General features: G+C 46.9%; 1 long non-coding RNA gene across 3 annotated transcripts; it reads right to left on the minus strand.

Moving 5' to 3' along the window:
- Window positions 1–1966: 1966 nt before the first annotated feature.
- LOC128101573 (uncharacterized) lies at window positions 1967–12207 on the minus strand. 3 transcript variants are annotated; one of them, XR_008215128.1, is made up of 3 exons: window positions 10033–12099; window positions 8106–9925; window positions 1967–7406 (listed from the first exon to the last, which is right to left on the minus strand). It is a non-coding gene; the product is annotated as an uncharacterized LOC128101573 (long non-coding RNA). The 3 variants fall into 3 exon arrangements; XR_008215127.1 differs by having other exon boundaries at window positions 1967–9925; window positions 10033–10219; window positions 11526–12051; XR_008215126.1 differs by having other exon boundaries at window positions 1967–9925; window positions 10033–12207.
- Window positions 12208–14061: the final 1854 nt, after the last annotated feature.

Genomic DNA, 14061 nt, shown 5'->3' on the forward strand with positions numbered 1-14061 from the left:
GCTGAGTCCCACCAATCCCTGAGTACAGAATCTCACCAATCCCTGAGGTCCCTGAACATGAAAACCCACCAATCCTTGAGCACAGAATTCCACCAATCCCTAAGCATGAAATCCCACCAATCCTTGAGTTTACCCCAGAAATCAGGCTACAAAAATTCACCAATCCCAAGCCATCTTAGAAAGCCTCCCCAAAAGAAACTCTATATAAGTTCTGTACCCTGTTCAGTTTGCTGCTGCTTCTCACCCAAGAGGCAGCCATCCTCCTGGATTCTTCCTTCCCAATAAATCTCTTGAGTGAGATTTGTTGTGCCATGTGACATTTTCACCAGAGTAGAGCCCAGCTGTAACAACTTCCACTGGAGAAAAGGGGAGCAGACGGAAGTAGAGCTGTATCACGTTCCCTGGGGAAACTTCCCCTAGCAGAGGGACTTGTTGCACTCCAAGGGACCTAAGCAGAGCTGTAACAACTTTTCTGGGAAACCCTCCCCTGCCAGAGCAAACTTGTTACACTTGCACTGGGGAAATTTCCCTGGAGCAGGGCTATAAGCTGCCGCAGTGACTTTGTGGTGTTCCTTGACTCCCAACTGCCAGAACACCTTTTTTTGTTTGTTTCTGTTTTTTTTTTTTCCGAGACAGAGTTTCTCTGTGTAGTTTTGGTGTCTGTCCTGCATCTCACTCTGTAGACTAGGCTGGCCTCAAACTCACAGAGATCCACCTGGCTCTGCCTCCCAAGTGCTGGGATTAAAGGCATGTGCCACCGCCGCCAGGCCAGAGTACCTTTCCATCCAGCCTCCAAGGCTTACACCTATGGTCCCCCAAAACATGGAAAAATCGAGACACAAACAATAATGCATATATTGCACACTGATCTGAGTATCATAATGAACTCAGACTGTTCTCCCTTCCTCCCACATCATGAATTATCCCTGGCCCAGAATGTCCACTCTGTGTCTCTGCCAGCTGGTAGCCATCTTGGTTATCAGTCCATCTGTTGAGTATTACAGTGAAATTCTAATTGTGTTCAAGGAACTCTTTTGGGGTTTGTTTGTTTGTTTGCTTGTTTCTTGTTTTTTGTTGTTGTTTTGTTTTGTTTTGTTTTGTTTGAGACAGGCTTTCTCTGTGTAGCCCTGGCCATCCTGGAACTCACTCTGTAGAACAGGCTGGCCTCAAACTCGGAGATTCACCTGCCTTTGCCTCCTGAGTGCTTGGATTAAAGGTGTGTGTCATCATCTCCTGGCTCAAGGAACTCTTAAATATAGACATTATGACCTTGCATAAAGCTAACATCAACTTTATGTAGAACTCATAGGTAGAGACCCAATGTTAGCATTATGTGAGGTCGCAATGCCTACACTGTGTACCTCAGTTCATTTTCACGTGAAGACACTATCATCTCACAGCATTCCAGGACAAATGGACAGCCATTCTATTCGATAAGATATTCTGAGAGATGAGGGCTGGAGAGATGGATCTATGGATAAAATGGTTGCTGTGTAGATGGGAGGCCCAGAGTTCTAATTCCCAGCACCCACATATACGCAACCCCAGACTAGGGAAACAGAGACAGGATCTCTGGGACAAGCTGGCTAGCTAGACTCACCAGATTGGTAAGCACCAGGTTCAGTGAGAAACCCTGCATCAACACATAAAGAGAAGAGCAGCCGGGCGGTGGTGGCGCACGCCTTTAATCCCAGCACTCGGGAGGCAGAGCCAGGCGGATCTCTGTGAGTTCGAGGCCAGCCTGGGCTACCAAGTGAGTTCCAGGAAAGGCGCAAAGCTACACAGAGAAAACCTGTCTCGAAAAAAAAAAAAAAAAAAAAAACAATAAAGAGAAGAGCAATGGAAAAAGACACATTACACCAACCTCTGGCCTCCACATGCACACATGTACACAAGCACTCTCACAAATGTAAACATGTATGCACATCCATGCCACATGCCCAAGAAAGATATTCTGAGAAACAGATGACATTCATGTAACTTTTATTATACTTTATTGTGACAACTGTTCTGTTGGTATTACTATTATTAGTCTTATACTATGCCTAAATTATAAGCTAAACTTTATCATAATTATGAATGTATGAGAAAATAGCATATGTAGGGTTTGATAATTTCTGTGATTTGAGATATCCATTAGAGATCTTGGGATATTTCACCCATGGATAAGGGAGGACCAGGGCACATTCCTGTGGATAAGGGTGGTGATGATGAGGGTGATAGCAAGTGGAAACAGTTAAGATTAATTTTGGGATGCCTGAGTGATTACACGCAATGCCATGTTAGCCACGGTAGCCTGGGAGACTACCCAGGGAGACCCCCTAGATTTCTGTAGATAGATAAATGGATAAAAGGCACTGTGCCATGTGCATGCAGGGAATATCATTTGGTTTCTAAAAGAAGGAGAAGGCTGGAGAGATGGCACAGAGAGTAAAGGTTGAAGCCTGATGATCTGTGACCAATCCTCAGAAACCACATAAAAAGTAGATATGGGCCATGCACCTGTGGTCCCATCAGTACTACACAAGATGGGAAGCAGAGACAGGAGGGTTTGAGTGAGAATGGCCCCATAACTTTATATATCTGAATACTTGGTCCCAGTTGGTGGAACTGTTTGGGAAGGATTAGGAAGCATGGCCTTGTTGGAGGAGGTGTGTCACTGGGGGTGGGTTTTGAGGTTTCAGAAGACCCCATGACTCCCAGTGTATGAGACATGAGCTCTCAGCCACACCATACCTTTGCTCTGCCATCATGGACTTTAACCCTCTGAAACTGTAAACCAATTAAACACTTACTTTTAGAAGTTGCCTTGGTCATGGTGTTTTGTCACAGCAATAGAAAAGTAAGTAAGATGAATGGCCAGAAGCCCACAGGCCAGTTAGCCTTGAGTACTTACAGCAGCAGAAACAAGAATGACCCTGCTCAACAAGATGAAAGGTGAGAACCGTATCTTGGAAGTTGTCCTCTGACCTCTGCACACACACTCACACACACACACAAAACAAATAAAGTGTTAAAAGGAGAGCCTGCCATTTACAGCAATATAGTACTATGCTAAGGTACTGTCTCCCTTACACATGGAATCTGTCAAAACAGAGAGTAGAATGGTGCTGGCCAGAGACTAGGGAAGGAGAAAAATGAGGTGATAAGGTCAAAGGGCACAACGTCAGACATGCAGGATGAAAACCCCAGAGATACATCCGGGACCTTTCGATTAAGAATACTGTGCTATATACATGAAAGTCTGTTGGGGGGCAGATCTAATACTAAGTGCTTTTCTCACTAAACAAAAGGGGGGGAGTACAAGTTGGCGGGAAGAAAATTTGGAGACCATGAATAAGTTTTTGACACTGACTGCTGATTATGCAGATATATGCTTATCTCTAGACACATCAAGTTGTATACATTAAATATCAACAGAGTTTTATGTGTTAATCATACCTCAATAACGTGTTTTTTAAAAAAAGATTTGCTCCACCAGGTGCAGTGGCACACACCTGGAATCCTAGCCCTTGAGAGGCTGAGTCATAAGGATTCTGAATTTAAAGTCAGTCAAGGGCCACCATGTAGAAATACAATGAAATCCACATAGTTGTCAAAAATTTGGAAGCTTTCTATATGTCCTGGATTTTTGAGCTGCCTAAAACTAAATAGCAAGCTAAACACACACACACACACACACACACACACACACACACACACACACACACGCAGATACATTATAAATACATGTGTATTATATAATAATGTATATTCACATAAAAATATACAAGTATATGGAGATACGTGAGTACAAATATAAATATGAATATACACATATATAAACACACAAAAAACACTATAAAAGTGTTCACCAGGGCTGGAGAGATGGCTCAGGAATTAAAAGTACTGACTGCTCTTCTGGAGGATCCAGGTTTGATCCACAGCACCTACATGGCAGTTCATAACTGTCTGTAATTCCACGGCATCCAACACCCTTTTCTGGCCTCCACAGGCACTGCATGCACATGGTATACAGACATACACAGAGGTAAAACAACCAAACATATAAAATAAAAAAATAAAAATTTTTGTAAAAGTGTTGTCTCCAAGCTGGATAGGACCTGAGAGCTCCCCCCCGCCACCGCATCTCCCCAGGACCAGCTTTCATGGGACCAGAAGGCATCATGCAAGCTTCTGAAGGAATGATACAAGTCCTACCCAGCTGACAGGAACCACACCAATCCTAAGGGTGCAGTAGTGGTGCACATACCTTGGCGGTAACCAACAGCTCTCTAACTGGACTTAAGACCCGGTCAGTAAGAGGGAGACCATGCCTGGACGTAGAAACCCAGCCAACCACCCAGGACTAGTGAAGTCATGGCTCTTGGAGGAGAACCTACAGCTGCCACTCTACTAAACCAGCATCGTCCCTACCAAGCTCTAAACATGTGTGCTTAGACCCACAGATAACGTAGTCCTCACCCCTCATCAAGGAAACTTCTCTTTGCAACAGACAGAGACCATCACAGAAAACCTCAACCAATCAAAATGCAGAGCTGCAGAGCCCAGTCCCAATACATCTACAACACAACTCCTGCACCAAAGCCTAGAGAACATTCCAGAAGAGGGGGAGGAAAAATCATCAGAGCTTGAGGAACAGGAAGTTAGCTGTGAGATTTATGTCCTAGGAATGTCAGAAACTACACCCATGATGCCTCACCAACATGACCACTTAAACATGAGCTGAACAAGGATGGCAGGGGAAAGTCTGGGAGTCCTCAGATCTACACAAGGAACTACTTACCAACTAAGGAATGCTAAGATCAGGAGAAATAGTCTCCCCCAGAAACAACAAAGCAAGCGGTTATCCAATACCAAATGGTCATCTCTGTATTTATTATACATGTTATATATGGGTGTGTGTATGTGTGTGTGTGTGTATATATATACGGTGTGTGTATGTGTGTGTGTGTGTGTGTGTGTATTTAGGAGTTATATTTAGGAATATGCATACATTATATGTGTATATTTAGGAATATATATTACATTAATTTTGTTTGTTTGTTTGTTTTTGTTTTTGTTTTTATTTTTGGAGACAGGGTTTCTCTGTGTAGCTTTGCACCTTTCCTGGATCTCACTCTGTAGACCAGGCTGGCCTCGAACTCACAGAGATCCACCTGCCTCTGCCTCCCGAGTGCTGGGATTAAAGGCATGCACCACCACCGCCCAGCTACATTAATATTTAATATTTCATTATTATATTAATATATTCCAAATACATACATATATATATATATGAATGAAACAACAATTAAAGAAAAAGAGGCCATGAGTTTGAAAGAGAGTGGAGTCTGTCATATGGGAGGATTTGGAAGGAGGAAAGAGAAATTTTGTAATTACATTATTATCTCAAAAGAGTTTTAATTAATTTTTTTAAAGTATTTACCGGGACTGCAGAAATGAATCCATGGTTAAGAGCCCTGGCTGCTGGGTTCAATCGATTCCTAGCACCCACATGGTGGCTCACAACCATCCCTCAGTCCAATTCTAGGTGATCTTTCACCTTCTTACTAACTCCATGGGCACCAGGCATGAATGCAGTGCACATGCAAACACATAGGCAAAGCACTCACACACCTAAATATAAAATAAAGTATTTACCAAAAAGCTAATCAAGGTGATAGTGCCATGGCAAATTTCTTTTAACCTTCTTCTTAGTATTTTTCTGTATTGCTTAAAAATTTCACAGTAAACATGTATAATTATAATGAAGCAATTGTTTTATTACATTTACTTATCTTGTGTATGTACATGTACATGAATGTGTGCCATAATGTATGTGTGGAGCTCAGAGGACACCTTGTGGGAGTTGATTCTCTCCTTCCACCATGTGGGTCCTGGGAATTGAACTCAAGTCATCAGGCTTGGCAGCAAGTGCCTTTGCCCATTGAGCCATGTCACTGGCCCATGAAACAATTATTTAAAAAATAATTTGTTGTGGCTGGGGAAATAGTTCAGTCAATGTGACGTCTGCCATGCAAGCACGAGGACCTGAGTTCAAATCCCCAGGGACAGAGAGGTGACTAAGGCTCTGATGGGTTGTGGCCCTGCCTCTCCTGCCCTCATCCTCACCCCTGAAGCAGGAGTAGCTACGCATTTATGGAGTCCAATGCAAACCAAAAACAAGGGTGCAGTCAGAATTTCAAGTCAGGTATAGTAACTCATGAGGTTGAGGCAGAAGGATGGCAGGTTCAAAGTCAGCCTGGGCAGCTTATTAAGACCCTGTCTCAAAACACAGTTTTGAAAAGGACTGGAAAAGGCTCGCTGGTAGAACACTTGCCTGGCGCACATGAGACCTGAAGTTCAATCTCTGGCTCTTCAAGAAAAAAAAAAAACAATCAAAATGACAGCAGTAGGTTGTGGGGCACTTCTGAGCATGGTACCCTGTGTGACTCCACAAACAGTGGGCCTGACAGATTGTCCCTACTACCGAGACCCGGCTGAACCAAGGAGAGAGGATTTCCACCAGAAACATGGCTAGGGGTGAAGGCAGGAAAATCGGTCAAGGGGGAGTGAATCCTGGCCTTGGGAGGTCAGGGCCTGAGTGAGGTACAGCTCCCTTTAGGCCCCAGGAGTCCCGGCAGAGACGATACAGTATTTGTGGTTTTGCATTTGGAACCTTGGCTCCAGAGATATTTAAAGCCCAGAAGACTCTGAGGGTCATGGGTGCTGGTCAGCTTTAGTTAGCAAAGGTGCAAGTCAGGAGACCTTCGTTCAGGCCAGGCTAGTGGGTCTGGAGCTGGTGTCTGTTTGCTGCATGGGATTTCCAGGCTCATCCAAAGGAATCCTCTCCCAAGACATGCATACATGCACACACACACATACACAGAGGGGCGGGGGGATCCCATGCCTTACCCTCACATCTCTGACGAGACTATCATATTACCTCCAACATGCCACCCAAAAGCTGGCCCACAGGAACCCGCCCCTAGGCCTCCCCCCCATGTCTCCTGGATCCTGAGCACCACAAAGAGTGCCTGTGTTGCAGTCCAGCAGACACTGAGCATGCAGACAGCCTACACCTCCCGTAGGCCACAGGGCACAAAGGCTGGTCTGTGTGGCCTGCCTGATGAGCCCACTGTATCCCTTCCTCCACCAGGCACAGGGATAAAGTCATCAGAGTTTCCCAGGAGGCTGCCCGAGCCGCTGAGGAGACAAGGAGATGCCTAGCTTAAAGATCCAATAGTGGTCCTCCAGGACTCCAGTGTACTAGCAAGCTGTGGCTTTCCTGCAGTGATGGGGTAGCTGCCAGTCTCTCTGAAGTCTCCACTTGGTCCAGTCGGGTAGCTGAAAGGCTCCATCACACTCTCCCCTAATCAGAGTCTTCCCACACTCAATACGGGTACCACAGTGGCTCCCACTCTCTGCAGAAAAAGGCCAAAGTCATCCATTAAGTCCTCTTTCCTTCCTCTTCTGGATACTTGCAGCTCAGCCCCACTGGTCTTTATTTCCCCAACACTAGGATTGAAACTTGCACCCAGAGCCTTACAAACGCTGAACAGGCACCCTACCATTGAGCTATATCCCCAGCCCTCTTTTTAGTTTTCATTTTGAGGTAGAATCTCTCTCTAAGTTGCCCAGACAGAACCTGAACTTTCTATTCTCCTGCCTCAACCTCTTTCATGGCTGGGATGAGGCCACGAGGGCCCCCTCCATCTGCTTTTGAACTCTCTGGAGAGACTGGGACCACCAGAGTCAGACCTCCCTAGACTGTCAAGTCATTTACGCACTCACACCTGCATTTCCCTCCATCTCCCCAACCCCCTCCACTGCCAGGAATGTTCCTTCAACACACTTTATTGAGTGCCTTCTGTGTGCTAGGCACAGTTTTGTCTCTGCAGTTTTACAATGCCTGGCATCCATGTTAAACAGGGCCCCAGGGGCATCTGTCTCCATAGCAATGGCTCCTGTGCTGGGCCAGGAGTTCATGCAAGTCGTGTGCCCTTATGAGCACAGCGGGTGCCCAGTGTGCCGTTCTCAGTTAGGAAGACTGCTTCTCTATTAGGTACCTGGGTACAGCTATCAATAGCCCTGCCCAGCCCCGAGTTCTCCACGGAGCTCACCTGTGCTTTGGTGGACAGTCACCAAAGGAATTCAGCTCCCGGGGCCACACTGCAGGCATTGTTTCACAAGACCCCTCAGCCCGCACTCAAAAGAGCCCACATGTGACCAGAACTCAAGGGAGACTGGAGAAAACCTCACTGATGAGGATCTGGATCCAATAGATAAATCCTTCAGCCTCCACTTCTCTCCTTCCTCAGAAGGACTGTTCTGGTGTATCCACTCTGGTTCCTTGGATGATCCCAGCAACTCATCCTGAAGCCCTTCAGAAAGAGGGCCTCAACACTCTTGGGTCCCTGGACTCAACCCACTCAGGTGGGAGCAAGCCCCTCCATGAAGACAGGCTTTGTAGTAATGCGTACTGAGTTGTTACTTGTCTCCTGACATGGTCCACACTGGCGGCAGCCTGACGGATCCCCAGCAAGTACCTGCCCCTCACCTCATACGAGTCAAGTGCAACTGTTCAGTATTTGGCCCCGACAACCTCATGTCATCTCTGCTTAGTCTTCACATCTGGAAAATGAGAGTGATAGCCGTAGGGCTGAGCATCCTGGGACCTTCATGTAGCCCAGAGAAGAGAGGGCTTGTCAAAAGACTCTGGGCTCCTGACAAGAACAAGGGCTAGAGGCGTGTGTCGTTCATTGCTGGTTCTTTTTCCCCACATGTCCGCTTCCCTCCCCTCATCTCCTCTCCGCTATACCTCTCACCTAGGCTTAATGTGGCTCACCCCAGCCGACGGGTTTCTACATGCTAAATAAATACAGACCATTCACTTTCCACAAAATTGGCCTTATGTTTACCCTGCAGCCAGCTTTCATTGTCCTACGTCCCTACAAGAGAGTACTCAAGCCTGGATAATTTATACCCAACAGACATTTAACTCGTGATTCTGAAGGGTAGGGAGCCCAAGCATGTGACGTCTAACAAGAATCCTTAAAACTTCTACATCAACCCGTGGCAGAAGGCAGGAAGGAAAAGGAAGGCTGAGAATAAGCCCGGGCTGAACTCAGTTTTACAACTCACTCTCGATACGAAAGCCCCACCCCCAGGATAACTAGTTAAGCCAGGAGGGCAGAGCTCTTGACTCCCAACACAGATGCTTTGGAACTTAAGTTTCAAATGTGTGACATTAGCAGACACGTTCCAGCCCTCCTCATCATGGACATGTCTCCCTGAGCAGTTGACATCCTTCCATTCTGAGCAACCCCATGGCATTCCACTGGATGCTCTACAGTGTTTCTTTTGTTGACTCATCCCAGGATGTCGCCTTAGTAACTGTCACTGGAATTTGGAACCTAAGTCATTTCCCGGGAGCCTTCTCCCAGGCTCCCTTGGGAAGCAGGAAAGGTGCTGTCCTGCACTTTTGATCTGCGTTTTGCTGTTTGTTGTTGTTGTTTGAGACAAGGTCTCACTGTGTAACCTTGGCCAACCTGGACTCACTATGTAGATCAGGCTGGCCTCAAACTCACAGCGATGTTCCTGCCTCTGAGGTCTGCACCAATGCATCCTGCCAATCTGGCTATTTGAAGCTCACAGCAGTAAATAAAATAACAGATCATTTATCTCCTTCCCATATGCCTCACCTTCCTCTTCCCTTCCTCCTCTCAGAATAAGTTTGAATGTATTCTGAGCAGTCTGCGATGTTCCCCTCGGGGATGAAACCATCCTCAGTGAGTCCCACTGACAAGACTTTTAAAACTCAGTTGGTTCTTACACTGAAGGGAGGCACAAAGCCAATCTGTCCCCTGCCCCAGAGGCCAGTTCTGGGCTTTCAAGCTCAAACAGCAGCAATTCCAATTCAGCTTCAAGTTTTCCTTGGGCCCTTCAAAAGAAGAAAAGAATACCGCAGAGAGGAAAAGACACCATACAAAACGAGCCTTTGAATATCGAATGGACCAGTGTCCCTGGAAATGCAAGCAGCACACTCACCTGGGCAGTTTGAAGAGTTTAGCAGAGACGGTATACAAAGATGCAGGTCAGTTAGGAGACAGTACAGGGTATCGCTCATCTCAGGGCCAGCAACATCAGGGGACTACTCCCAAAGGTGAGGTGGCAACTTCTGGAACTCAGAGACGATGGTGGCAGCGCAGAGAAGGTCCCAGCCAGAAATGGTGGCCTTAGGCAGGAAACGGACCCAACAAACAGGGACCCAGAAAGGAAGAGATTATGGGGAGGGAGACATTCTGACTCTCTCTCTCCCTGCCCTCTAGATACTATCACAAAGGACAGGCTAGAACAGCTTCTTAGGGACCCACTGATGCAGGCTTCGGAATGGAGCAACCCAAGACACTAAGCTGAATAGATGGGGGACCAGGCAAATCCCAGAGGGGAGCAAATGGGATGTCTCTTGGCACAGATGCTCTGGGAGTTCAGATTCCAATTAGAAATTACCAGGTTAGTGGAACTGGGGAGTAGCAATTTGCACAAGTATATGATTGCTATTCTTTTACAAATATTGTCAACTATTTTCCTTTCAAGGGCAAAGTTCTCCCTGCAATTGAAATTTGACTTTACTTATGGGATTTTTCCTCTTACACGTTGCTGTTCCTGACCTCAGACATTCAAGTAAATAAAGGCAGGGAGCAATTTGGGGTTTGGTAGATTTCCTGCAACCCCCACCCTGGGGCCCAACCCTGCAATGTCCTCGCTGATTCCATAAAGGAGGAAAGAAGGCAGGCAGTTCCTCAAAATGATTGCTGGAAGAGGAAACAGCCACAGAAATGCCAGCCAGCACTTACACAAAGACTACCTTGCAAAGGTCACACCCTGCGTAAGTGGCTAAGCTCAGTCAGAATAGCTGCCTGTGCTCAGCTGGACAGCTGTCAACACAGATACTCCAGGTGGCCTTGCAGAGCGATCTCTGATCCTTAAGCTTCAGATCAACAGAGACCTCCCCACAAAAGCCCTTTCTTCATATTCCCATCAGGAATCCCCAAATCTACAAAATGTATCTGCAGAGGCAAAGAGCTGGGCTAGTGTCTTCCAGCTAAGGTCCTGAAGAAATGGGCTTTCTCCCCTCTCTGTTCTGGCTGTTAGACATTATTGCAGAATGATATCTTCACTCATAACATACGACAACAATAAAGCCAGCCCCTGGGCCGGGAGCTCAACTCAAGCCCAAGAACAAAGTCCATCCTCATCCTCCCAGCTGACAGACAAATGTCTGGATTCGCATAGAGTTCTTGAGCTATGATGTCACTCTGCTGGACCTGAGATGTCGAGCAGGAGCTGTGGCAATAGACAAAGCTGTCACGAGCCACATTCAAACCTTTCCATAATTCCTTCCCCACTGCCAGCATCTAGATGGAGACCTTTCTCAGACTTGGAAGACGGATCAGGAAACCCCCACCCCGAACTGAGCAAGGGTAAACTTTATGAAGGTCAGAAGCCAGGTTTTAAAGACGGTGCTCCTAACAACTGACCTTTTCAGACAGATCCCAGAGAAATTCCTCTCTTGGCACAGTGTCAGAGACCTCGGAGAGGGTAGGGAATGCTGGGGCTGGTGGTGTGCATTTTCACCTCTTCTGAGCACCTCCTGGGCCCTCCGGAAACACCTATTGTTTCCTGACTGGTGGCTGTGGACTTGCTGGTTCCTTTACGTCATAATTCCTCAATGGAGGCCATTGTCTCCTGCCACAGGCTCCACAGTTCTTGTCTTGCTCTGTGACAGTGTAACAGGATCCAGCAGTGTCCAAAGGAGGCCTCCACTCCCTGGCATCGTAGGCAGAAGCTGCATGAGCAGGATGGAGGAAAGGCTCTCCATCCCGGAACTGGACTGGCCTGACTGGAGCAGATTTCACCCCTGCAGCCAGCTTGTTCATCCTGGTCTTCCAGCCACACGACACCTCCTTCCGCTGCTTTTGAGACAGCTAGCCTTCACCAGTACACCCTACCCTCTGGGGGCTGGACCCCCAGAAGTTCCCTCCGATGTTGAGCGCTCAACCATATAATCTGTTGTGGGAATGGTAGACTGTGACATGGTCATCAAAGAGACAGTGGCTTCTGCCTCACTCTCTTGGATCACTCCCTTGAGAGCGCTGGCAACCATTCTGTTGAGAGGTCTAGGAACAACAAATGGAGAGGATGACATCAATGTAATGGGACCAAAATCAGTGTGTCCAATGGAGGTTCCAGGGGAGAATCTTTGCCTCTTCTAATGGCTTCTGGCATTCCCTGGCTCATGGCCACCTCTCTCCAAGGACTGTACCTTCTAATCTCTGTCTCATTATCACATAATTTTCTCCTATGTGAGGTGTGTTTCAAGTTCCCATGACTCTCTCCTACAAAGACACTTATAATTGGTATCTGAGGGCTATCTTGGAAATCTAGAATGTGGGAGCCTGTTTTCGGGTTCCTCGTGGCTTTACCCAGCAGGTCCGCATAGAGAATGATTAGGACCACGGGCCTGAGTGCAGGTGTCTGGGATGGTCTGCACTTGGCTATGCTGGGGGAGGAGGTCTTTTGCTCCACCCCTTGGCATCTCTATAAAAACTCTGGGGCAGAGACAGTCGGGCCATTGGAAAAGGTTTCAGGCCCTCTCGAGGCTATCTTTTATTTTCTATCTGTTTATCGCCACAAGATTCTCCGCAATAAATCCTTCTATCTAATATTTCCTGCTGCCCACACTCAAGAAAACTCTGGGGAACTGTGGGGTTGCTGGGTAAACGCCCCACACTAGAATAATTCTTTTGGCTCACAATCCTTAAACACATCTCTAGAAACATTTTTTTTTTCAGTATTGGAGATGGACCTTAGAATCCCACACATGGTAGGCAAGTACTCTATCACTGAGCTGCTCACACAATCCTTTGACTTTTTCTGTTGAGAGGAGGTCTCACTCAGTTGCCCAGGCTAGCCTAGACAACACACATGCAGAAGTCGGAGGACAACATTGGGAAGACAGTTCTCTCCTACTGCAACGTGCCTTCTAATGGTCACCAGGGCTGGCAAAGGCAAGCACCTTTACTGCTCAGCCATCTCGCCAGCCCCACTGGGCTTGTTTCTTATTATCCCAAACACGCTAAACGGTGCTGCGCTGAGCTTTCCAAGTCCTGTCAAAGCTGCTGAGTCTACATTTTGGGGTCACTTGAGGCCTTATCACTCTAGACTTAAACATAGGATCCTGATAAATCAATCTTCCTCAGGTTTTTCGTTATTTTCGGCTCACAGGTCTAATAGAAACAACTAGACTTCCTTATTTGTCTTCAGTAGAGGTAAAATGGAGGCTGCGATTAGGATTTCTCAAATCCTACTGACTAGGCTTGTGTCCTGGTCCTGAGGCCCACAAAAATACCCTGCCCCGGGGCTGGAGAGATGGCTCAGAGGTTAAGAGCACTGACTGTTCTTCCAGAGATCCTGAGTTCAATTCCCAGCAACCACATGGTGGCTCCCAACCATCTGTAATGAGAGCTGGCGCCCTCTTCTGTATACATAATAAATAAATCTTTAAAAAAAAAAAAAAAAAAATACCCTGCCCCATACGCTCTTCTGCAGTGTGGTATCTGGGCTCCTGCCTTTGGTACAGGGCCAGCCTGGGCTCCTGCCTTTGGTACAGGGCCAGCCTGCTCCATCGCTGTGGACCAGTGGTGAAGCAGAGCTCTGAGGTGGCAAGAGCCTGCCCAGAGAGGCCAATCAAACAGCACACAGAGAGAGAGACAGGAAGGGTAAAGGGCAAGAGATGCACCTGAAAATCCGGGCCCAGGGGCCTGCTCCTCCAACTAGGCCCCCCATCTTGAATGTTCTACCACTATCTGGGAACAAGAGCTTCTGCGGGCATCTCATTTTGAAACCATAACATGATTAATTTCTCCATCTCTCCTGTATCCAGAGAGCCTAAAAGTACCTTTTTTTTTTTTTTACTAGAACGTGGTAGAGGTGACCCGTGCCATTCCAGAAAAATCCTTTAGCAGACTCCTGTCCTGCCTCTCGCCCTTGAACTCCTAGTTGTTCTGGACATCA

The sequence above is a fragment of the Peromyscus californicus genome, unplaced genomic scaffold, assembly GCF_007827085.1.
Source record: "Peromyscus californicus insignis strain IS unplaced genomic scaffold, ASM782708v3 Scaffold_7__1_contigs__length_154581171, whole genome shotgun sequence".
NCBI classification, from domain to species: domain Eukaryota; kingdom Metazoa; phylum Chordata; class Mammalia; order Rodentia; family Cricetidae; genus Peromyscus; species Peromyscus californicus.